The 24,228-nt window shown below is 53.5% G+C and overlaps 1 protein-coding gene across 7 annotated transcripts in view; it reads right to left on the bottom strand.

Annotated features, from left to right (window-relative positions):
- The window catches only part of GATAD2A (GATA zinc finger domain containing 2A), a 60,462-nt gene that overhangs the window by 30,319 nt on the left and 5,915 nt on the right, over window positions 1-24,228 (bottom strand). For 2 of the 7 annotated variants that reach the window (XM_086767156.1, XM_086767162.1), the window contains exon 1: window positions 16,462-16,574. The exons of 3 other annotated variants lie outside the window; for them this stretch is intronic. The gene's annotated coding sequence lies outside the window, so the exon portion shown is untranslated. Of the gene's footprint in view, window positions 1-15,008; window positions 15,381-16,461; window positions 16,575-16,652; window positions 16,699-24,228 lie in introns of those variants that run through there. 2 more of the 7 variants (XM_086767159.1, XM_086767158.1) reach the window with 2 other exon arrangements.

The following is a 24,228-nucleotide window of genomic DNA, read 5'->3' as shown; positions in this document are numbered from 1 at the left end:
CATGACACCACGGTCACGCGCATGCTCACACGGGGGCTCAGTTCAGCAATTTCATGATAATTTGGTATTTCCACTTAAAGAACAGCAGAGCTAAGCTGGAGGCACTGGCTAAACACAGCTGGAGGTTTGGTGGGGTACCACCACTGCCCACACCCCGTAACACGGAGGAAGTCAGCTGTCCCCCTGTGCCTGCTCCCTCTTGAGACCACATCACCGTTCTCTGCAGGAGCTTCTGCATGTGAAGCAGAGAAAGAAGAGGGAAACGACTTCTTGGAGAAGTTTTTGTCCTGCAGGATAGCATATAAAAATAATTCTGAAGGAATATGCTCGTGTGTTTATCTGCTTCTTACTCCAGACAAAGTTCTGCTGGCTGACTCCTGCTCACGCTTTACAAAAATCCTTTTATGAGCCTGTACATAGCGTGTGACATCCAAACCTTCCTTCTCCTGTGAAAACACCGAGGGAAGAAACCCGCAGCCAGGGTACACCGGTCCGTTAGAAAAAGGAAGCAGTTCTGCCTTACGGCTGGATCGGCGGTGACCTGCACCCGCAGCACAGGCCGAGGCAAACGCCCCGTATCGCAGCCCACTGCCGCACAGCACAACGTGAACAATCGGGCGACAGCCACAATTTTAGCAGCGGGTCTCGCGCGGGGCTGCGCACGCTGACTCAACACCAGCGTCCGCGCGCGGGGCGGGCAGCAGCGCTGGGCTGGAGGTGGAGCACAGTAATTGATGCACGCCGGCTGCCAAGATGACTCCTTGGAAGCTTGGCCTCTTATTTCTGCTAAGCCACCACGAACTGAGTCATTTCCCTCCTCAAAAAGTTGCAGAGTTATTTTCCTTTGTCCAGAAGGCAGGACAACAGCTCGCTGACTCCTAGTGCTCCTCTCCGGGCAGGGGACAAGGGCCGCGCAGGGCCACCCCTCTGCCGCTCACCCGAGAACCAAACCGTCCCCCCGCGACCAAACTCCAGCCAGACCAGAGCTCCCCTCGTCCCAAAAGCTGGGCGATCGCACCCAGGACGTATTCTCTGTTTTACTATTTTAAGCACCCCAAAAAGGTTCCAATAGGTTAAACAAATCGCTACGAAGTGCAGGTATAGAAACTGAATGAATGGATATGCAACTGGACTCTGGTCCCTGATTAGCTATCTAGAGGGCAGGTCTTGCTAATTATAGCTCATCCTATTAGTCCAATGCTTTTCTAATTAGAAGCCCATTGAAAACCACTGTAACAGCTACTTCAGGGCCTTCAGCAGCGCTAAAAAACCCGAGAGATACACCCGTACTTCCACCCTGCTTCTCACGCATCTGGCTCGGACGCGAACAAACGCTTCTTCATCGCCGCAGACGACAAAAAGCCACACACAAACACCGCATGCCGCGTACCAGGTCGTGACAAGCGCGACGGCGCAGCCGCAATCGTCGGTGGTTACGACAGCGCTGCAGCGAGCAGGAAGCCACGAGATGTAATACTGCTGGGGGGGGAGAAATAAAAATAAAGTTTAAAAAGGAATTATGCTGCCTGGTAGAGAAAACTGCTGAACGGGACCAGGAAAGGTCATAGCGGGAGGGAAGGATCCTCCCTGCATTGGCTCTGCGCTGGCCCCGTCCAAACCTGCCAGGAGGACGGCACGCAGGGCACCTCCAGCGCAGAGGGAGCCTGCCTTGTGCCGAGTTTTCCCTGACAAGAGGAATACGGTTACGCGAACGGGCCTGGCAGCAACCTTGCGCCAGCTTTTCCCGTGTTTTGGAGGAGTTCAGCAGAGACCGCTCCTTCCGACGTGCTCCGGATGGGGGAAGCTCAGGCTACCAAGTCGCGTTCCTGAGGCTCCGGCCAGCCTCCATTTTTAATGAACTGTAGCATTAAACTCCCAGAGTGCTCGTGTCATGGGACTAAAATAGTTTTCATCTTGCAAGGACACCAGAAGAGCAGTTTAACCGCTTCAGTGCCGCAGGACGCTGGCGGCGCAGAACCGGGGCCGCCCCTCGCGCTGACCCACATTCAGCACCTGGAAGTTTCCACTGAAACCCAACGGACTGCTGGCAGCGAGCTGCCCGGGGAGGCAGCAGGCACCGCCGCCCCAGATCCCACTCCGGTGCCCGCGCCCCGTCCCTCCGCGGCCGGCTCCATCCACGGCTCAGCCTTCTCCTGCATCTCCAGGATGGGAAGGTTGCTTTAGCAGTGCATGCCGCCAAGGAAAAAAAGTTTAAAATGCTTATAAAAAAATATTCTGAAGGATTAATTTTTAAAGCATCTGTTCAGGGAACCTTGTAGGAAGCCGGCGATTAAACAGTTAACACTCGGAAGCGAAGCTCTGTCCAAGCAGCAGCTCTAGGATTTGACAGCACTTCCATCAGAAAAAGTCTCTGCAGAAGGACGGGATGCCCGAGCCACAGGCACCCGTCATCCAAGGGCAGCGGCGTACGCTGCCAACACCCAGGGACACGAACGCCACACGCTGCCTGTCCTGCGGGTCCGGCATCGGCTCCTCCGCCCTTCGAGAAAACTGAGCCTGGGGTACCCTGTCATCTGCACGGGCTCCCAAAGGCTGGGCGCTGCATTTAAAAAGAATCCGGGGTCTCATCCTGATACGGTAACTTTCAAAGTGGGGCGTTCCGGAAATCAAGCCGGCTCTGGACGGAACAGCATCTCCTGCTAACTGGCCGGACAGAGCCTGGATCCGTTTGCGCAGAGCCTGCTCTGTCACTCCTGGAGTTTTCTTTCTGTGGAATGATGGTGGAAGGTGTCGATCAGAATACCAGGCACTGCCTTTTTAGCAGCACTGCTGAATTCTGTCAATGCTGTCTAGAAGAGTTATGGTCCTGTAACATTCAAGAGAGACTTAGCCCACACAGCAGGGTTTTAAAAACATTACCTCTTCAGAATAAGACAGGCTACGGGCTCTCTGAGAAGATTAAGGCATGGAAACGATGACACAGGTACTGCGGTTCAGCGTTACTGATGCACATACCGCCTTAAACAACCGAGATAAGAAAACTGCTGCACGTTTTGGAAGGCTGAGTGAACTGGTCAGCAGAAAAAAAAAAAAGGAGTTACACTTCAATTTAAATATTGACAGACAAGGGACAAGCTTCTGCCTCACGTGTTCAGGCCTCACTTCCATGAACGTTTTGGAGTACAAGAGTAAAGTCTTCAAATGCTTCACTGGTCTAGAAGGAGAACTCAAACTATCAAATCGGGTTTTTAAGCACCAAAGTATCAGTTGAAGGCATTTCTGTATGCTCCAAAAGCACAGATTCCTCCCTGCACGCACCTCAAGACACTCCCAGGAAGAGCCATCGGACAGAAACACCAGTGATGGTGTACGTGTCCATCAGCGTACACAACCACCGTGGCATGGAAAAGCGCTTCTCTGGCTTTGGATGAGTGACCCACTCTGTACCTGGCACACGCTGGTGCTTCTCCAAACATCCAGGCATTGCTTCTCACTTCCGTCTGCCTGAAGGTTCAGGTGAAAGCTCCCGAGCGCCCTGCACACCCGCTCTTGGGTTTCAGCCTCTCTGCGGTGAAGTGCCACCTGGCAGGACGGGGAAAGCTCCTTTCGGATGCTCATTAATACCACCGCTGCCCGTTAATACCACTGCTGCCATTTATTGTGTCCGAGTCAGGCTGCAAATAAACCTGTTACAAATTAAGAGTCTCTGCTGCTCACCCCCGAATTCCTGCGCCAGAGAGGACCTCCCGGACCACCAGCAGCATTTGTAATCACACCCCTCGGATGGATGCCTGCCTGCACGCGCAGGGAAAGCGGGGGCCGCGGTAACCCGTCGGCGAAGCCGGTCCGTAGGCGGGGCTCACGCGCTGCGCCAGCCGGCGCGGGCATCGTTCGAGCCAGCAGCAGAAAGTCAGATACAGAAGAACTGCTCACTGGCAACAGCTGTTCTCTAAGCACATCAGCCCAGCGCATCCTTCTTCTGCAGAATGCTCATTTTCCAGCATTGATTTCCTACTGGATACCAAGGGCTGCCAAATCACAGGGACGAGCTCACAGGTCTTCACGGAGAAACCCTGCCTTCACTCCTGGGTCTGGGCGAGTACGGCCTACTGGTGATGCTGACCGCAAAGCGCTCCGTGCAGATCCCGACGCTGATTTAGCAGAACTGGGGTTCAGCTTCGCTCTGCCCTCTCAAATCCCACCACACACCTGCGCCAGCGTGCAGGAACCCAGGAAATCTCAGAGTAAGTTTTCTCCAGAAAATTCAGGCTGAACCTTTTGAAAAACACTGGTGTAATCTAATCTCCTGCCATCAAAACTGCCTGTTTTGAGAACAAGGTGCAAGTGCGTTCTGACTTCTCTCATTCCTTGGTCTGGAACATCTCCGCAGTCATGATGTTACCAGGCTCCCTCCTCCCCAAATAACCCTCATGATCTACCTGCGCTTTCCTGAGATCAGCCAGGACCCAGCCAGGTGTGGATACCTGGAAGATGCAAAGATAAAGAGGTTCCAATAATGCAGTTTAAAAAGAAAAATCAACTGCTTGCTTTTTTTTTTTTTCCTTCCAGGAAGCCTTGCTATTCCAGACTTTGCAAAACGGGCTTTCTGTAACCAGAGCCTGGAGTACCCAGTTACCGCTCTCCTGCTCAGCCGTTCACAACGCCGAAGCACCAACAGCAAACCCAACAGAGTTTACAGATGCTACGTGGCAAACGCCGCGCTGGCTCGCCCCGCGCAGAGTCTCAGGTCAGCACAAAATGGAGCGCGTTTCTCTGCAGGTTGATTCAGAAGACCAGGCAGGCTCAAAATACCCAGATCACGATCTGCTTGGCTACTCGTGAATAGAAACACCCGTGATTGTCTAGGGTTGCACCAGGACGGGCTCTAGCAGATGCAAGCACGCAGCTTGCTTTTCACTCATCATACAATTTCTGTCTTCAAACAGGGGCGAAGCAGGGCTGGTTCCCCAGCAAATCCCTGGAAAACCAGTTACTCCTCAAAAAGTCCACAGGAAACAGCTCCAAGACGCTTCAGTTTCACTAATGTGTTACAAAAGCTGGGATTTCTAGACGAAGCCAACCTGAGAGCAGCCCTTTGGGCAGGCAAGTTTGGTTTGCCGGGGTTTCGAGAGCTGTATTCCTCTGCACAGAGGCATTTATGCAATGCCCTGTTCTCTCTCAAAGGAACAAGGAGGGATCGTAAGGTATCAGGGAAGTCTATGAGTGAAACAGAGAGAAAAGGTTATTTTTATCATTAATTTTACAACTAACTGCGAAATGGGAGTTAAGTCAGAGAAAGGATGAAACCACGGATGGCGAGGTTGTGCTGGAGCCAGGTCCAAACAGTTTTACACATCTGTTTCACATCTATCCAGGTTAATCTCTGTAATTACTACACAGGCAGGCCTGACTCATTAAATCAAAACCTTGCAAGAGGCTGACGTGCAGGAACAACAAGAAAACACCCTGCGCATCAGAGGCGGCAGCCGCGAACAAAGCAGCGCCCGTTTCAAGAAGAGGAACTGTAACATCTACTCTAAAGCAAAGCGGAGAACACCAAGAGCAGCTAAAAATAGACCCAAGGGCTTGGTTTGGGGGTTGTGCGTTTTATACACAGCGCAGTTTGAACTGGTTTTCAGCTACTCTGTATTTATGGCCGGTTACATGGATCCTCACCGGGGCCACGACCTCCTGGGTGCACAGGCTGAGCACGAGGGGCTCCTGTCACAGAAACGTTCGTCGCCCAGACCAACAACGCCAGCCGTGCGACGCTGGCAGGGCAGGACAGACGCGCTCTGCGTCTCCTTCGGGACGACCGAGCCCGTCCAGCCGCCTCCATCCCTGCCCAGCAGCTGTACCGAACTGGTTTTAATCACAGTGCAAACGAATCGCCTAACGGTGCGCATCTCCACAGACGTTGTATAAACACATCTTTCAAGAACTGGAATGACCTTCAGTTTTCAGATGCAGAATACATTTCTGCAGAGGAAGGGGGTGTCTCTCTGCTATGCAAAGAGGCAGCGCTACAAATCGTGTCTGCAGAGCGGTTTGGCAGAGCCCCGCACAGCGGAGGAGGATGCGTCCGTGAGCGTGTCACCTCTCTCACCAAATGCCCAGCAGCCCCAGGGAAGACAACTGGAAAGCTCTGGATCTCTCGCTGGGAGAGATTCGACTGAAATGAGCGGCAACGGTCAATTTAAAAAAAAGAAATCAGTTCTACATTCATCCTGGACTAAGATGTGGTTTTGTATGCATCGCGTTTGCTCTGGAATGCTGTGTTTGGGGGCTCGCTTCCATCTGCTGCGGCGACGCTCGCTGCTGCGGTGAGGCTCTGCGGGCAGCTGGTGCTCACCAAGCGCCGGTGACTTTAACTGGGCAACCTGGCACCGACCAAAACACCATCACCTGGTTCCTCCTGGGTAAGCTGGTTTGTGCCTCCCCGGCTTCGGCATCAGCTACAGGAAGCACAGTGGTGACCTTTGTTAAACACTTTTTTTTTTTGGGAGCTCAAGACACCATCCTCCACTAACGACACGCTCTCAATCTCAGTTGTAGGAGCACGTTGATAACTCATAAGCTAATAATTTTGTAGCAGCAATTTTAGCTTCCCCAACTGTATTATTTAAAAACCTAACCGAGGGTGTGTGTAGAGAATGACACCGTTCAGAAATCCAAATAAGGGAACGAAACGGCAGCCTGGCCGGGAGCCAGGGCCACACCTATTCATGGGGCAGCCGGGCACAGCCGCTGTCATTAATTCATTCAGAAGCCTCGGCACACAAAACTTATCCGGATGCACAGCGCATTCCCCACCTGAGATCAGAAGGGAGCCCCGTGTGCGTGCAGCCGCATCCCTGTCAAAAACGCGGGAGGCCGCGGGACGGACGTTCAGCCCCGGGTCCTGCCACTGGAAAAGGGACCAGGAGTTGTCACTGTCACCCAGGCACGGAGGCGGAAACGTTCACCTCGAGCGAGCCTAACCAGCGGTAAGAAACCTAGAAGGGTCCCCCCACTCGAAATGAGCAGAAAGCAGACGGGTACCAGATACGAGCGAGGTGGAACTTCAACTCTTGATTACTTCAGCGGCTTTATGTAAAACACCTCACTTCCACAAAAACAGGAGGGCAGTCCGAGTGAAAACCACCAGAGCTGTCATGGTTACACCAAACAGCACTCTGCAAAGAAAATAATCTTATCAAGTTTGGTATCTGAACGTCCTAAGGGATCAATAACATGCGCAATATTAAAATGAGCCTTCTTTAATTACTGCTATAGTCTTCATCACCATAATTCTCAGGCACCTCACAGAAATGAGTTGCTCATCAGGCCTGAACCGACAGGATTCACACGCTTTTGTTCCCCAAGCCACTCGTATCACTTTGGAGTCCTGGCTGCTGGTTAAAGCTTCACCTTCAGGCTTAAACGCAGGTTTTGGTCCAGCAGAAGGAATTACCGCATCCCTCTCTGCATACCTTTGATAAAGGCAGGAGAAAAGGCAGAGGACTCAAACACCTGGAGCAGAAGCCAATGGAATAAAGACTGCGGGTAACTGGTTTGGAGCTAGGCTCTGCCTCCCAGATCCCACCTTCCCGCAGTGTGGAGAACTGTGCGATCACAGCCGCAAAGCTCACAGTATTTATTTAAGGTTATCAAGTAAAAATTTTACCTTCTTCAGAATTTAAGAATTTCAGAGCTTTTCGCGCCACAGAATACCCTACACGTGTGCCATATACCAGACCCTCCCGGACGCTGTGCTTTCCACCCTGGATCCTATCTTACTGACTAATTTGGCTTCTTTTTTAACTATTCATAAAACTTTCCCACAAACAGTATTTGCAAAATATATTCAGACCTGTTGATACAGCCACCAGGAAGCTTCTCTCGGTGATCCTGCTCGCTCCTGCCATTGTAGCCCACGGAGCAGTAACAGTCTCCACATATCAGCAACCTTTCACTATTTGCAAGACATTAATTTAATGCCAGCCTTAAATGTAAGGGCCACCTGCTATCTCGGAGCACGATTTCAACAATGAGAATTGTTATCAATAGCCAACCCGGATTAGTCTCGAGTTGAGCTTCTGGAAGTTACACAAGGATTGCTTTTCAGGTTTTATGGAGAATGTCATCTCCTCACAGGGACCGTTCCTCTCAGAAGGGTCTGCTGGCAGTACCGTCTGGTTTCAGGAACAGGTAGGGAAAAGCTGTTACAAACGTCATCTTCCTCTTCCTCCCAGTACAGAAGTGAACCTGAACTTAAAAAAGGCCTAAGAGAACAAACTGCTGTCAGGTGTACAGAGTTAACCAAGGCACTAAAGGCGCACTGCTCCCTCGCACATGCGTGGCCCAGAAAGGGGGACGCCGCCCGCAGAGCACCCTCAGCCCCCCACGCGCACAGCCACGGTCGGCGGTACCCTGGGTACCCTCCGCAGGCAGCAAACAAAAGCAGGCAGCACAACTAGGTGCTCGCTGTCAAATACCACATCTCATCAGCCTTAAAAACCAACAAGCCAGCCAGCAGAAAACAACCTAGAAGTCCGTCCTCAACGGCACCCTACCGAGCAGAGCACCGGCCCTGCGCCTGCAGTTGGTACAGACGTCATTTCGTTATTTGAAAACAGCAAATTCTAGATTTGCATCATGTCCGGATCTCAAGAGGTGGTTCGGTGTGTTCGCAGTACCTAATTCTGCTGGAGACAGGATTTTCTCAGATCCTATTAAATATGAATGCCTCCCGTTTACCTCCTCTAATTCGTGCAGGCATTCCAAGGCTCGTGACCGCACAGCTTTCCGCAAACGAACGTGCTGGGCGCAGGCTGTGGCACGGAAGCTGCTCCTGCTGACAGCAACAGGTACATCGGCATTAGCGCGAGAGCCAGTCACCGTTTTCTGATGGTTTTAGAATCCAGAAAGCCTTCAGTATTTGTAGCATCAACCAAATGAAGACAAGAGCAACTACTGACCATCTTCAGCAACGCTTCCCCCACAAAACAGCTGCAGAAGCGCTGCTGCTGCTGCGAGGAGGCTTGGCTCGTTTCACCAGCACCCCACGCGGGTGCTGGGCGCCATTCGGCCCAGCCGCACTCGAGGCATTTACCAAACTGTTGTGAGTAAACCTGCTGCTCACAACCGCTCCAGCAGCCTGGCACTTCAGTGCAAAGATGCAAAGGCCTCATCATCACCTCCTACTTATTTGGGATTTTTAATAGAGAAGGGAAAAAAATCCAAATCCCACGGACTGCCTTGAGATCAGCTCTCTCTTACCTACATACCCGTCACCGCGTTCATCTGCACACCCATCCAACACGACTGGAAAAAATAACCCCCCTTCTGAGGGGCCGCCCAGCATTCTGAGATGTTGTCATTACCCACTTTTGTCAGAACTTTGAGTAACACCACTTAAAGAACTAGTAATTACGATAGAAAGAGTTAGCGGAACCTCGCAAAATACCCATTGCCATGCTCTCTGCCGAACCACGTCACTCACAGAGCTACAACAGCCCCAGCACGGCCTGGGCTACTGGGTCCAGAGAGACCTGGGCCCAGCTCTTGACTTGAGTTTGGTTCGTGTTTACGCAGGAACAGGCCCAAGTGAGAAGGTGACATGTAAGACACCAAAACCAGAAGACGAAGCGCTCGCACACTGATCCCTTTCATGCCACGGCAGAATTCACTACAGGGCACCGCAAATTAGCAGGGAACCTGCATTTGAGTCATTAGTCACCTCAGAACTGTGAGGGAATTGTAGACCATCTCTCCTTCCGAACACGGCAGGAGTAAAGCCTTTCCAGAGCTGTAACTGAATGCCAGGAAACTGGAATACCTGACCTGCCAGCGCCTCCGGAGAGGCAAGTCGTGGCCAAAACGCCAAACCTGGAGGGTCACCCAAAAACAGCCACGAAAACTCCTTTACTCTTGGAAAATACCAATTGTTTTTTGTTTGTTGTTCTTCTGGGACAAAAAAAAAAAAAAAGGGGGAAGGAGGGGAGAGAGAAGGAAAGGGAACAAGGAAGTAGGAGACTGAATAGAGGCCGAAATGCTTGCCTTGCTCCTGAGAGTAAAAAGATAAAGTCAAAACCAGAGTTTAGTAAGAAAGAACAGGAGCAGAACAGACTGACAGGAACTCAGACGTGCAGGTTAACCAGCTCTGCGATAACCTAAACGAGACGTGAAGCTCCTGGAGCGCTTTAAGACTCCAGTCATTTCCATGATGCAGCCCGCACGACGTATCCTGCTCAACGTGAGCAGCGCCTGGCCGAGCCGTTAAACGGGAAAGGCCCCCGCCAGGTCCGGGCCAGCAGATGGGCTGGTTTGTGCACACGTCGGAAGCCACGAGGGAGGACGCAAGGAGTCCAGGAGATGCCCAAGGGGAAGGACAGCAGAGAGAGGAGGAATGGCCTCCTGAAATGCAACCTTCTTAGAAATACAAGACAAAATAAACGTGCCTGGTCATAAGCTTCCGCGCACCGTGGTTAAAAGCGCTTGGACTTGCCCCTGCTGCCGGGACAGGCTCACCAGCTGTAAGGGAGACAGAGAACAAAATTCTGCAGAGCTGGAAAATTCACCTGACCCGTGCACATCACCTACACAGACACAAAGTCCTGAATTCACAAACACGAGAGCCAGGGGCGAACTCCCTGCTTCCCTGGCCTCGGGGTTTGCCAGCTCCCGGTTCCCCACGTGACACGCCTTCCCTGTATCCGCCTGGCCTTCAGCGTCTGTGGCTGGCTGTTCAGTTTTACTCTCCCAGGCCTTTCAAGTGTTTGCATTTCCTAACCCAACAAACTGGCATTGCAGATCGGGAGCCAAACCTGACAACTCTTTCTGCCCGCCCCCCCCCTCCCCCCCCCTTAAGTCCTACCAGCAATTCTCATTTGAAAATCGAGATGATGTGAGGTTAAATCATTTCAGAGGTAAAAGCTCAAGAAGATGAAGATTAAAACAAAAGGAATTGTTGTTACAGGCCACATTGTGCACGCCTCCTTTGCAACACACTTTACCCATTTTGCAGATGGGACAGTCGAGGCACGGAGAGGTTTAAGTTACCAAGGTTTAAGTGACACAGTTTCTCCTTGAGGGAGGACAGGGGAGCAAAGGTAAAAGCAAGAACAAGTTACCACAGCACACAGGACATCAGCTGGTCCTGAGCAGGGTGATTTTCAAGATGAAGCAACAGGGACAAACACCCGGCATTGCCTACTCCATCTCTGCGCTGTGCTGGATCCAACAGCTCCGGCCAGACACCAACCCGCTGCCGGCCAGCGCCGCTCTGCACGCACATGGCAATGCGGACCGGCGTCAAACCCTGCTGATCACAGAGACAAGGAGGGGAGAAAGGGGCACTGCTACAGCTGCACGTCGCGAAGGTTTTCCACTTTCTGCCTCATTTCAGGATGCTGAAACAGCAACGCATTCAGAGGTTTTTGCTTCAGAGTCAACACATCGGAAGTGTGCAAAACTTTCTTGCCAAACCTTGGTTTTGTCCCGTACCACCCAAATGGCCTGATCAGTTACTTTTCTCCTCCAAACTCCCCAGCCGCTCCAAGAGAGTGAACCGTGCCCACGAAGCGAGAGTCACGACGCTGCTTTCCAGCCTGCCTTGAGCTAGAAAAAGAGGAGCGTGGTGGACAATGGGTTAAAAAGCCCCAGCACAAGGAAGAGGTGCTCTGTCATCAGGAGGCAGGGAAGCTGGACCAGAGAATTCCTCCCCGCCAGCCCGGTCTCCCCAGGTGATGCCGAACAAGTCGCGCAGACGCACACGTGCTCACAGGTAAACCAGCTGCCTACTGGTGCCCCACTGGAGAGTCCCTAGACTTGACGCACCAAGAAGTCAAATACCAAAGAACGCGATTAAAGGCAACAAAAGCTGGAAACGTCGGTACCTTCGGCAGCCGGGGAAGGAAAAGAAGTGCTGAAGAGCAAAAAGCCAACATAGGAAATGACATATTAATAAACCTTGACCTTTGTTCTGTCCCTCTCCTACAATGCTTGCTTCGGGCAGTTCACTCTGCTTCTCCCCACCTCAAAACGGACAGAGGATTCACCTGACAGCGAAGTTCACGGACATTCAGCCTGAGCAGATAGAAAACATCACAAAGAAATGAATAACCTCAGAAATCTCAAGTAACGCGTAAGAAACAAAGCAGGAACCACGAGCTGAGTGAAGGTCGACACGTTCCACAGATGTCCAGTTCCCCAGGCGAAGGGATAGCGCAGAAACGCGGAGAAAAGCAGATGGGACGAGAAGGCTAGAAAAGCCCCCCAAAAAAATCCCAAGCAGGTCGATCAATCGTAAAATAAGCAGAATGTCTACATAAAAAGTCCCAAACTCCAGCTGGTAAGTTTTAAAGGCACAAACGTAAAACATGCAGTGTGGGCAGCGCAGGGAGAACAGGTGCAGCCTGAGGAAAAACTATCAAGAACAGACTTTTGAAGAACACGAGCGGAAGGCTGTCCTGGAGCGCTCAGTCCATCCGTGGGATGGACTCACACTCACGCTGCCTAATGCCAGGAGAAGGGGAAAGAGCGCTCACGTACCATTTGTTTTCCCCAGTCAGCTAACTACACTGCACTTCACACACTGCTCCGCAGACCGTGTGCTGCGATACCTCCACTACGAACAGCGAGACACAAAAGCCAACGTTACTTCCCCAAGTCTAAAAATAAGTCCACCATGTTTTCAGACACCACGGTATCCAGGAACATTTGGAGGGGGGAAAAAAAAACCAAACCAACGAACCACACCATACAGTTCTACATTAATCAGATTATTACTGAAAAAGATATAAATTGGAAGTCGAGAAGTGGCTGAGCATAGCTGTAAGGCTGTACTTCTAGGAATAAAAACTCCTCCAGGTCACAGTTAATTTTTCCTTTTCTTTTGTAACTAGAGTTCAGCACGTGTTTTAATTGAAAAGGGGGACGCACACACTGCGCGTTTTCCTTCCCACTTCTTTGTTGCGACCTGTCTGCGCAGTACCTGTGCCCAGGATGGAAGCGCAGGTGCGTACCGTGCACAGCACACGACACTCCACCTCACCCGACACGGAAAATGGAAACGCGGTGCCTTGTGAAACACCGGGAAAACCAGCACACCACTGCTCCCCTCAGAGAACGGCAGCGAGGAACCCCAGGGTTAAAGGTAGCATAAGCCTGGGGAACAGCTCACAGTTCATAGGCGCACAGCATAAAAAAAAAAAAAACATGTTCTGATGCCCACCGATTTGAATTTTTAACTGTGCAAGTACACTTCATACCTACTGTCAGCGAGCAACATCCAGATCCCGCATCTAGAAGTTTGTGGTTCAAAACACGCGCAATGAAAACAGTCTACATGGAGTCAGCAAAACAGCATTTTCCACTCAGAAGTTACGCATACAGCGAGTGCTCCATCGAAGCAGAGAACCTGAGCTCTGCCGACCACCGCGGCACCATGCAAGTCCCGTCCTTCCCCATTTCTTGCACCAGGCACCGCGGCTTTCGGTTGGCTGGCGACTGGCCGGGGACTCCGCAACACGGACACCGTTCCAAGCAGTACCACCGCAAACGCAAGCCGGGCTCACACGTGGCCTCATCAGATCGGGGTGCGTTTCAGGGTTAATTTTTAAAATACCTCCAGCTCTATCCGCAAGACGTCAGAAGACTTCCTTGATCCCAAGCATCATTCCTTCTTCTTCCCTCCCTGAAGTGCCACAGCGGGCGCGACACAGTAGGAAAGTGAGAATGCTCACAGCCCGCGTGGCGGGGCAGGACTAATGAAGAGCACTCCCAGAAATAGCAGCGTAAGACCATAAGACAGTAAGCCCGGAGTCCCTTCCAGAGCCACAGCTCCTTCAACAGCAAAGGGATAATTCCAGATCAAACTCGGGCTGCGCAGAGAGGTCCCTAAAAGGGCCGACGCATACCTACGCACGCGTGCTGCTGTCCGGCCGGAAACGCGGTTCAGACCCTTCATCAAAAGCTTCCCAAACATCACACAGCACACCAGTGCCGTCCGAGCCTGAACCAATGGTTTTAAAGAGCTCCACATACGACTGCTGGCCTGTAATTACCACAGAAAAGCCGTAACGCAGCTATATTAAGTTACAGCATTAGCATACTGGCACTGCATCATATGTCAACAGCATTGCATCATCACCCGCTGATGTAACCTCCCGGCTCCGCAACACTGTCAGCATCAGCCACCCCTCTGCGCTTCCACCCGAGGAAAGGGAAATGCGCTGGGCTGCCTCCATCGCACTCCGCTGCTGGATACCGAGTGACCGCAGGCACCGCTCGGTCTCCTCCGGTGACGCTCAGCGAGGTGGCTTTTCCTTCCAGCACCGAACTCCATCCCTTTCGTGCTCACGCAAAGTTCAACCCGAGCACGCTAACCAGCAAGATGCTCGCTCTTTTTCCACGTGGAAGTTGGAAGGGCATCGTCCTGCCGCCTGCCCACAGACAACGCGTAGAGGGGCGGGCTTTTGCAGCTGCACAGCCCTCCTCATTTTCAAAACCAGACAGTCAGAGGGAGAAAAAACAAACTGAACAGTTCCCAATCCCGAAACCAGTGTATTTAGTGATCCTATCTGAGATAGGTAACCGCAGAGCCTCGCTGCCGCCAGGTTATCACACCCCCTTTTTTTGTCCAGAGCTTGACAATCCAGACCTACCGAAGGCTCCAGCAGCGAGTGACGGAGCGTGATGTACAGGAATAGGCCGCTCCGTACACGTCATGGCTGTGAGGTGGCACTCAGGAGTCACGTCCCCGCTGGCAGCCAGCTCTCCCCCTCAGGTGCGGTACGGTCCCTGGGGGCCATCGGCCTCCCCGCGTGCCAGCAGGCATCAGCGCGCTATCACCGTCACACCCCCGCAGGCACCATCCCAAGACGTGGTGGGACCGTCACCAGAGCCGGGCCCGCGGAGCGCGCGGCAGCACAAGGCCCGGGAGACCACTGCGCAGTTCACTTACACAAAAAGCTTTCCACGTGCCACACTCCTTTATTCCCTACTTTTTTGTGCCGTCTCCTGCCTCTGGTCCCCTACCACCTCATCCTCTCTGCTAACAGCACCTCTCTTACGCTCCTGCTTCTTCCTGCCCACGTCTCCATCCACTCGAGATGCTGGCCAACAGTTTGGGAGCAAGCGGGGTTTCGTTCTCCGCTCCGGCGGATGCTCAGCAGCCTCCAGCCTCCTGGCACGTCTCTTATTCCCAAAGGCCCCTTGGTTTCACTTCCTGTGTAACCGTCTCTACAAGCAGCTCTGCTTCCAGCTGCGCTCGCAGCCAGGCGAGCGAGAAACATGAAAGTCCAACACCTGCAAAAGAAGCTGGAACGAGGATGAGGGCCATGCCTGCGCAGTAAGTCACTGCTGTGTCCCTCGGGAGCCTCTGTCCTGGGGAAGGGAGCTTGACTGGACAAAGCACAAAGATGGAAGAGCTCTGGGGAGCCAGAAAAAAAGTCAAGTGGAAGTAAAGCCCAAGACACACTTTTCTTTAAAAAAAGTACACAGATGCTCTAGAGAAGCACACACACCCCAACTCACGGGCTTCCCCAGCTTTGTCGTTCAAGAGCCGTAAGCGGTGCCCGGCAGCCGTCCGTCACCGAGCCCCCACTCCTCCGCGGACCTCAGCGGCAATTCCTGGGCGCCCCGCTTCCCGGGAGCGCGGGGCAGCGCTGCTCCCAGAGGACGGTCCTGGCCGGGGCCAAATCCCGCCGGCCCCTCCCGCAGGTAACGGCGAGGCCGGGGCAGAGCGGCCAGCGAGCCCTTCCCCCGCAGCCCCGTTACCGACACGGCGCCCGCGAGGCGGGGGGTGGGGGGGCGGCGGCCTCGCCGCGCGCAGGGGGTCGCAGCCCGGTGCACCTTGAGCCGCGGGAAGGGCGGGCGGCCGGGCGGGGACTCTTATTGTGACACGGGCCGCAGCCTGGCCGCCAGCCGGGCCAGTGCCACAGCGGGGGCTGCCCGGGGCGGCCGCTCCCCCCCCCCCCCCCCCCCCACCCCGCGGGGCCGGGCCCGGCCGCCTCCGCTCGGCGGCGCCGCTGTGCGCGGGGGGCGGCGGGGGCCGCGGCGCTGCCGGCCCCGCGCCCTCGCCCCGAGCCGGCCCGGGCGGCGGCGGCGGAGGAAGAGGAAGCAGGCACGGCGGAAAGCCCGTAACAACTTTCCGAAACAAACGCCTCGCAGGCTGCCGTCCCAGCGCCCAACAAAAGCCGGCGGCGAGCCGGGGCGCTCGGCCCCGGGCTGGGGGTCGCGCCGAGCCCCCGAACTTTTCCTTTACCCCCGCTCCGCGCCGCGGGTAGGGGCAGCAGCACGCCCCCCGCCCCCGGCGGGCGTTAACCAGCCGGTCCGCCCGGCGGCCGGAGAGCCGGACTTTGCACTTTTCCCGGGTTAGCGAGCGCTGCCCGCCGCCCCCGCACGGCCGGGATCCCTCGGAGCTGCCCCGCGAGCGCACACGCGTCCCCGCAGCCGGCCGCCTCTCCCTCCCCCCAGACAATAAACCCAACGAGAACTTTTAATCTGGGAACTCACACGCCGCGGCACCTCCCCGCCGGTCCACGCGCATCGGGGCGCCGCCGGTCCCGCTTCCCGGCTGCCGATTCAGCTTCCCCCGCGCCTCTCCGCCGCCGCCGCCCCCCGCCCTTTTTTTTTTCCGCGCCGCCGGGGATCCCCGGCTAATCCTCTCCGCCGCGGCTCCCCGTGCCAAATAATGCGCTTCTCACACATGGAGTCGCGGCGTCACTCGGCGGAGCATGCGCGCGGCGGCCCCCGAAGCACAGGGCGGCCCGTCCTGCGCCGCGGCGGCGGCGGCAGAGCCAGGAGCAGGAGCCCGGCGCCGCTTCCGGGCAATGGTGGAGCAGGTCTGTGACCCGGGGCACCATTGGCCGGAGGGGTCGCCGGCACATGGCAGGCGGGTGGGGATTGGCTGCGGTGTCGGGCGGGGGGCGCCGCCGCGGGGTGCGCGGGTCCCGGGGCCACGTGGAGCGGCGGGAGCGGGAGCAGCGGCGGCCTCCGCGCCCCGCGCCGGGCGGGTATTGTTCCCGGCGCGCCGCCGCGGTCCGGCGGGACGGCAGGACCCCCGCTGACACGGATTGCTCTCGGGGCCGCTTATCTTTTTCCTTCCTGAGCGTCCGCAGACGCCGACGAAGGAAAGGGAGAGCCGCGCGCCGCTGCCGCCCCGCCGAAGGGCAGCGGGCGAAGAGCGGAGCCGCGGCGGCGAGCGCGGGGCAGATGGCGCGGCCCGGGCGGCGCTCGGAGGCCGTGCGGCGGGCGGGACGGGCCCGGCCGCCGCTGGCATCTGTCTCGGGGACAGCAGAGTCCGGCAGAGGCGGCCGAGCGCCCAGCCCGAGCAGCGCTTTAAGCAGCCGGCGCCAGCAGTAGCTGTGCCCCAGGGCAGCCGGGGGGGCCGCTGCCCGCAGCTCGCCGCGGGCCGGCAGCGGCCTGGAAGCCTCTTTACCCGCCGAGAGCCGCGGGGGGAGCGCGGCCCCGCAGAGCCGGCCCGCAGCCCGGGGGCGCCGCTCCCCCCGAGGAAGGGCTCTCCGCAGCCCTGTTTACCTGGTCTCAAGCCCGGCGGGTAAATTATTTTAGACTCGGCGAACCGAGCTGTTTCTGTTCCTCACCGGCCCCGCCGCAGATCTCCGGTGCAGTTTTCCCAACGAGCTCCCGTCCCCCCGCCCTGCGGCACGGGCAGCTCACCGAACGCTCTGTTCTCCCCGGTATTTCGGGCTGCTCTGCGCTCCCACCGGGCTGTGCCGCTCTGCTAAGGGCGGCGGTGTGTGAATAACGCTTCCGAGTGACCAAAAGATCCACATTCTAGCTTTCCTTGGCCCTGCTCCTGGCAGGGGGCCGGCTGGATGACCTCTAAGGGGCCCTCCCAGCCCAAACCATGCTATGGCTCTGTACCAGACCAATGCCAACGAGCCCCAAGATCGCCAGGTCTCCACATTTCTGGAGATGGGTTCATTTTTGGCTCTGCCCATTGGCCCCCGAGTCACTAGCCCCTACACCACGGTGGCTAAGCCCAGGAGGTCAGTCTCAGGTGAACAGCTCTCAGTAGGGCTATACCCCATACTTCAGGGTTCTCCCCCCTCCCTCAGAGGAAGCAGCTTCTGGTTCTGCAGTCCTGTTTCTGACACGTTTTCTAAAACCTAGCTGAAGCGTGGAGTTAAAAACGGGAGGGATGTGACCAGGAGGTACGGAAGAAAGCTCCCCCAAAAGCACCATTCTGCCGGACCCAGGGTCCGAATGCTCCCCGCCAGCGCGTTTCAAAGTGTGACGCTTACTGAAAGAGCTTAAGAAGCAGAACAATTAGCAATGGTGGGGTGGTTCTTTTTCAGATTTTGATGACTTAATTCTGAGGCTGAAAGTTAATTTATACCTCCTGTGAAAAGAGGGGGACCCTCTTCTGCCCCTTTGAGGGTGACATCCCCTGATCAAACCCCCCATTCAAGCGCAAGGGATTTCCAACAGTGACGGCTCGCTCATCTGCACCATTACTTTGCCTCCCGGTCACCGCATCGCCCAGAGTCTTGCCAAATATTTTTTTTTTTACATTAAAAATGACGGACACTCCCTTGTCAAAAGAGTGTAGGCGCGCTCTCAAAGAAACGCAGAGGGAGAGCCGGCACGGGAAGGGAAGGCCACCTCACCACAACAGCTTGCTCCTCTCCGCCTTCCCACTGGCCCCTGGCAGTGGGGCCAGGCAGCAAACCTCCCTCCGGTCCCTTTTCACAAGACCACTACCAGGGGAAGTTCAGTGTCAGCTGTTAAGCGCAGGTAACGGTAAGCCTAGAAATCCAAACCACCCATCTGCAGTCCTTCAAACGCACAGAGATGCCACCACAGCCTGAAGAGAATGCTTTTTTTATGTGTTTCTATCACCAGCTTACTGAAAATACCAAACTAAGTGATTATTTAGTAAATACTTCAGTGTGGTTTAAGACCAGCTACTGATTTTTTTTTAGTTTTAGTTTTTAATAAAGACTACCTTCTCCCTGGGGGCAAAGTTAGGATTTTAGCTACGAGATGTAGCTGGAGACAGCACGGGCATAGCATCAAGAGGGACTGTTGATGATCCAGTCACCTGGAAGGCCCGTCAGTGTTGTAATTGCTTCACGGAGACGCAAGCTGAGGTTATTTCAATCACAACCAAGCGTGGCAGGTGGGGGGCTGTATCGGCAAGAGAAACACAGAGAACCACGGACTTGTGTATTCCTAGAAATAAGTACGTACCGTGAGGTAACTTGTTTGCAACAGGTTTATGTGAACTGCTGAAGTGAAACTAGTCCTAAGCTGCTTTCAGGAGGAAAGTTCTATGAAACTGCAACAAATTAAGGAAAAAAGCTAATTAGATTAATCTACCTGTATCTGCCAGACTTTGAAAGAGTTGGGATTTGGGGAGGAATTCTGTAGGTATGTTAATCTTGTGTCCAGAAAAAAATAAAGCTGACACTACTTTGGTCCACACCAAGCAAACCAGACACCTGGGACAGTAACTAATGAACAGTATCTTGTCCCTGTTTTAATACACACACATCTCTGCCAGGTAGGGAGTATTTGCCAGGAGAGAGTATTGCGAAAACACGATTACAGCAGTCCCCTCCCCTGTTTAAAACAGCACCTAAAATCTTCACAGCCGAGGGCCAGCGCGCCTCTAGTCTGAATGTCCTCCTTCTGCAGGCTCTGCACCTTCCAGCCCAACACCTGGGCGCTGGGCATCACCACATCACCCTTTCACTAGAGCAGGCAACATTCTGTTATTAACATGATGGGATTTTAATCTAAATTAAACACTACCTTTTAAATTAAAATCCAATTGTTCAAAATGAGAGAAGCCATTTATGTAAGCAAACAGCCACACTTCTGCAAACCCCTGCCTCGTCACGAATCCGACCGTGCAGAAAAGCAACACTGGAACAGGATTACCCCGCCGCTTCTCACCTGGGCCTCCAGTAAAGCCCCGCGCGTGCGGTCAGACGGGAGAAGGAGAGCAGGAGTTCAGCTGGAGCTGGCACGTCCTGGGTGTGTCACCGGGGTGACACTGCTCAGAGCAGGGCATCAGCTGCGCAGCGCTAATGACGCTCCCCGCTGCCCTGCAGCCCGAATGGCCACGCGTGGGTGGCTCCAGAGGGACGCTGGCCCTGCCAGCCCAGCCACAGCAGTCACGCGCTTCTTTCGTTTCTATCAGTCTGTTCAATTTTTATAAAGATGTACTACAAAGATCCAACCCAGCAAATTGCCTGGAGTACTTACTTGCACATGATTTTCATTTAAGAATGTGGCATAAACCCAGAAAACTGCATAAATATTTGCTCTGATAACCAAAACTGATGGTATGTAGCCTCGGTTCTAGTGTGAAGCCACACATCTCATCACAGAAGCAAAATTTTGCCCGAGCCACAGAGTCCAACTATTAAGTTATTCTTCCAAAGGTATTTCCCACATTCCAAATGCAAAGTCCATAGATAATATGGACCGAATACTTCGTTCTTCCTGAGTATTTTAATCCTACGCTATCTACGCCCTTCATAAAACCACCTCCCAATATAGCATACATTAGGAAGCTAATTCGATGGCAACAAGAGCAGAATTTGGGATTGGGATGTGAGAAAAAAAAACGGAAAATTCAGGGAAAACTCACAAGCATCCCTAAAGGAAGAATGAAGACTGAGATTAAGCCTTCACTCAGTGCACACCAGAATGTAGGTCAAAGAAGAACACGAAGAGCTCAAGCCAGATCTGTTCGACTTGGTCGTCTTCGACAGCCACCAGCAGCTGCGAGACACACGGGAACACGCTAATATTGCCGTACTGAACAGGCTAAACGGGTTCTCCGGCTCAGCAGCCAACACGTGCGCTAGCAAAGGCAGAGGGCACAGCTCCGCAGTCGCCTGACGGTCTGGAGGGCCACAGCAGCCGCAGCACAGGCACCTCGGGTCCGTGCTGCTCACCTCATCTCCAGCGTTCGGGAGATGAACCAGGGGCTGCTGCTGGGTCCGTGCTGGCCTGCAGTCTGACACTGGGACAAGACAGCCTGCAATCCTTTTTAAAATTCTTTTTTAAAAAAGCAAACCCCAGCACCTTGTAAAGGATGGGTCGGTTTTCTTTCTCTTTTACATTGCTGGCGATTAACAGACCACATCCTTCAATAGATAAACGAAAAAAAAGGATAAAACTGTAAGCATGCTGCAACAGTGCTCAAAATCTTCAGAATACAAATTTAAGATGCCTTATGCCAAGAATGAGAGGAATTCCATAGACTTGAGACCAAGAGACGGTCCTTTACTTATTTTCTGGTGAAACTGTATTCATGGAAGCACAAGTTGCAGCTCCCACCAGCTGCTGGAGACGGAATTTCTGGTCAGTAGTTCGGGAGCAGGACAAGGCAGTGAAGCGGTGCTTTTGGACAAGAAGGACCTGGGACACTGCAGGGTCACTGCGTAGTCGGGACCACCAGGTGGTCCCCACACGCCTGTCTCCCACCCAGTGGAGTAACGCCTAAACGCAAAAGGTTTCCTGCAGCAAAGCAGGGTGCAAGATTGGAAACAGCCACAATTCCGTGATCTAAGCAGGGAGGTGAATGACCCTAAATAGACATGAAAATTAATCTTTCTGGAACCAAAAGAAATTAAAGATCAGTAAGCTGTTGAGAAAATGGGGAAAGCGGCGCACTGCAAATCCTGCTGTCCCAAGACGGTGCCTTCACGGCAGCGTTCTCTGAGCCTGTCTCTGATGAGCACTGCTGTGGCTGGGAGAGGATGTGTTAGCAGCTGTGCTCCGATCCAACAAGCGCTTCACGGACTATCGATTTTGCTCGGAAGTGGGAGAAAACAAAGTTCACCCAGCACTGCTTTCGTTTAAAGACCTGCCAAAGAACTTCTCAGCCTCCTGAGAACTGGTCCACCAAGGACCATCTCCGATCGCGTCCGTTTGGACACGAGTGTTTTGCTGGCAAACAGCAAGTCAGGCCCGCGGAGCCCCACTGGAGGGAACGGCTGTGAACAAGCACCTCTCGCTGTCTACTGGTCATCCTTCTGCTGATGGTGTCCATCCCTGAATATTCCCGAGAATCTTCCTCGTCTGGACCTTGCCAGCCTATTTTTCACTGTTTCATACCCGAAGCCAACCAGGAGCCCTCAGGAACCTCACTGGTTTTATCACTTTGTGCAAGAGGTAAGGCTCAGTTCCCGAGTCTCTTCTCCAGCGTGGGGAGAAGCCCGCCAGCCGGCAGCGGCTTGTTCCACGTCTGCGGGACTGCTGCTCACTTAACACTGTCCTTTTTCAATGGAAGCTCAGGGTCGCGCCGCAGTCCGCACGTGCAATCACAGTATTTTAAAACTATCTGAATTTCCTCCCATCTTACACATACATTCCATTTTGCCTCCCCTAAGCGGTAAGCGCTTCAGGGTGGGGGCACTCCGAGTGCCACAGGACCACTGTGCCATCAAACTCTGCGATTTTAAGAATGAATGGCTTCCCGAGTGCAATAGTGAACACCTCCAGTTGTGTATCTTTTTTTTTTTTGTTGACTCCTGATTAAAAATTACTTAAATCACTAATTCACACTAGTATCCACGTCCATATACTCAGAAACCTGAAGCAATGAAAGCAGGATGCACTGTGACCAGGAAGCGCTCCTAGAATTAAAACGTGTCCGGCGTTTCCTCCAGCATGGGGAGCAGGATGGTCTCTGTTGCCCTCCAAATTACAGGTGATGGGGAAAATGTAAATATGGCCTCAATAACTGCTCATTTTTTTCCAGTTGTGGAAGAGAACAGACCAAAAGCTCCCCATTTTCTTTAAAAGCCCCCAGCTTTTGTCCTTGAGGGGACCAGTCAGGCTGTGGGCTGAAGCGGTTCCTTTCTCGAGCTGATGAAGCAGCAGATCTGGAAGTCATGCAGCACTGTCGATGCCACGATGACAACTTCGTTCTCTCCTGAGACACACCCGAGATGTCCCCGCACAGGGCTGCGGTGCTGTTTGCAGGAGCCGTACCACAGATCTGGATTCTGAAAGCCGGATTGCGCCGCTCAGCTGAGCTGTGAATTTTCAGGATATCGCACTGAAAAGGTTCAGCGGTATTTTCAAGTAGCCGCCAAAGTGTTTTGGAAATTGCAGGCGGTGGTTGTTCCTGACTCCGGGTTGTCATTGTTAATGATACATCGTTATTAATCAGATTTGAACAACCCCCCCAGTCAGTGTTTACCAGTTGGCAAACTGGACGCAGAAGAGCCTGATTCAGGAAGGATTTGTTTTACAGTTCAGACCCTGCGAACTAAGGGCTTCCGAGCGCGTAGGGAATGTCTTTCACAAGGTGAACAGGTTTGCCGTTCCAGCCTGAAGAACTCCACCTAAATTCCACAGGTCTATTTGAGCAATTCCCAGTAGTTTATTCTCTCGATCCAGCATCAGACCAGATTCCTCACGGAGATTAAGGCTCGCACAATCAGATATCTGTCTGTACGGATGCCATGACATCGACAGCTCTCTGTGGTTTAACAGACGAGCTTTGGCCAAAGATCCTTCAGGATGGGGTAACTGAGATATAACGAGCTGACAGAACGTATTCTGTATTACTTTTAAGTTCTGCCTATACAAGACCTTCTTTTTCCAGGGATATAGTTTTGATGAAAACAGGCACAAGATCCTCCACAACAATGTCAGGTCACTTTAGATTTCTTTAAACATGCAGACAGGCAAATGATTCATGCTCTCCCCGCTGCTGAAACCCGTACTGTGTACGAACACTGAGGCTGGCTGTGTGTAAAAGCATCTTTTAACTGAATTAGCTTCAGTTTTAACTTTTTTTTTTTTTTTAAACTGAAAGTAAAGAAGCCCTTCTTATCCCCAACAGCAGGACTACTGGTTGGCTACAGACAACGGAACCGAGCAGGGCGGTCGTTAGGAGAGGTTAAATTGCAGACAGGGATTGACCTGAGCACGCTGAATCTGCAGGAGCCTTGGAGGGAGCCAGGCAGAGAACCGCGGTCAAACAGAGAAATCTTGCAACAGAGACGAAATTAACTTAGTAAAATCCAGGTTTAAAAGTGACTGCAATAAAAGGTACATACGGGGCAAAAAGTAGGAACTTTGAGCGAAACGTGCAGAATACTGTCCCTTCGCTAAAACCGAGCGTTTTCCTTAGAGCTGCGGAAGGGGGGCCGCTTGTTGCCGGTTTCTCAAGGCATCCACCAGGGACCAGCACCGCGTTGGAACTTGCACTGCGCCCGGAGACACCAGTGCCATTCTGCCACAAAACCACCTCCTCGACTGTAACTCAATGTATTAGCATTTTTATCA

This window comes from Chlamydotis macqueenii, chromosome 26, assembly GCF_036417535.1.
Source record: "Chlamydotis macqueenii isolate bChlMac1 chromosome 26, bChlMac1.mat, whole genome shotgun sequence".
In the NCBI taxonomy this organism is placed as follows: Eukaryota; Metazoa; Chordata; class Aves; order Otidiformes; family Otididae; genus Chlamydotis; species Chlamydotis macqueenii.
This window is presented reverse-complemented; position numbering and strand designations above follow the sequence as displayed.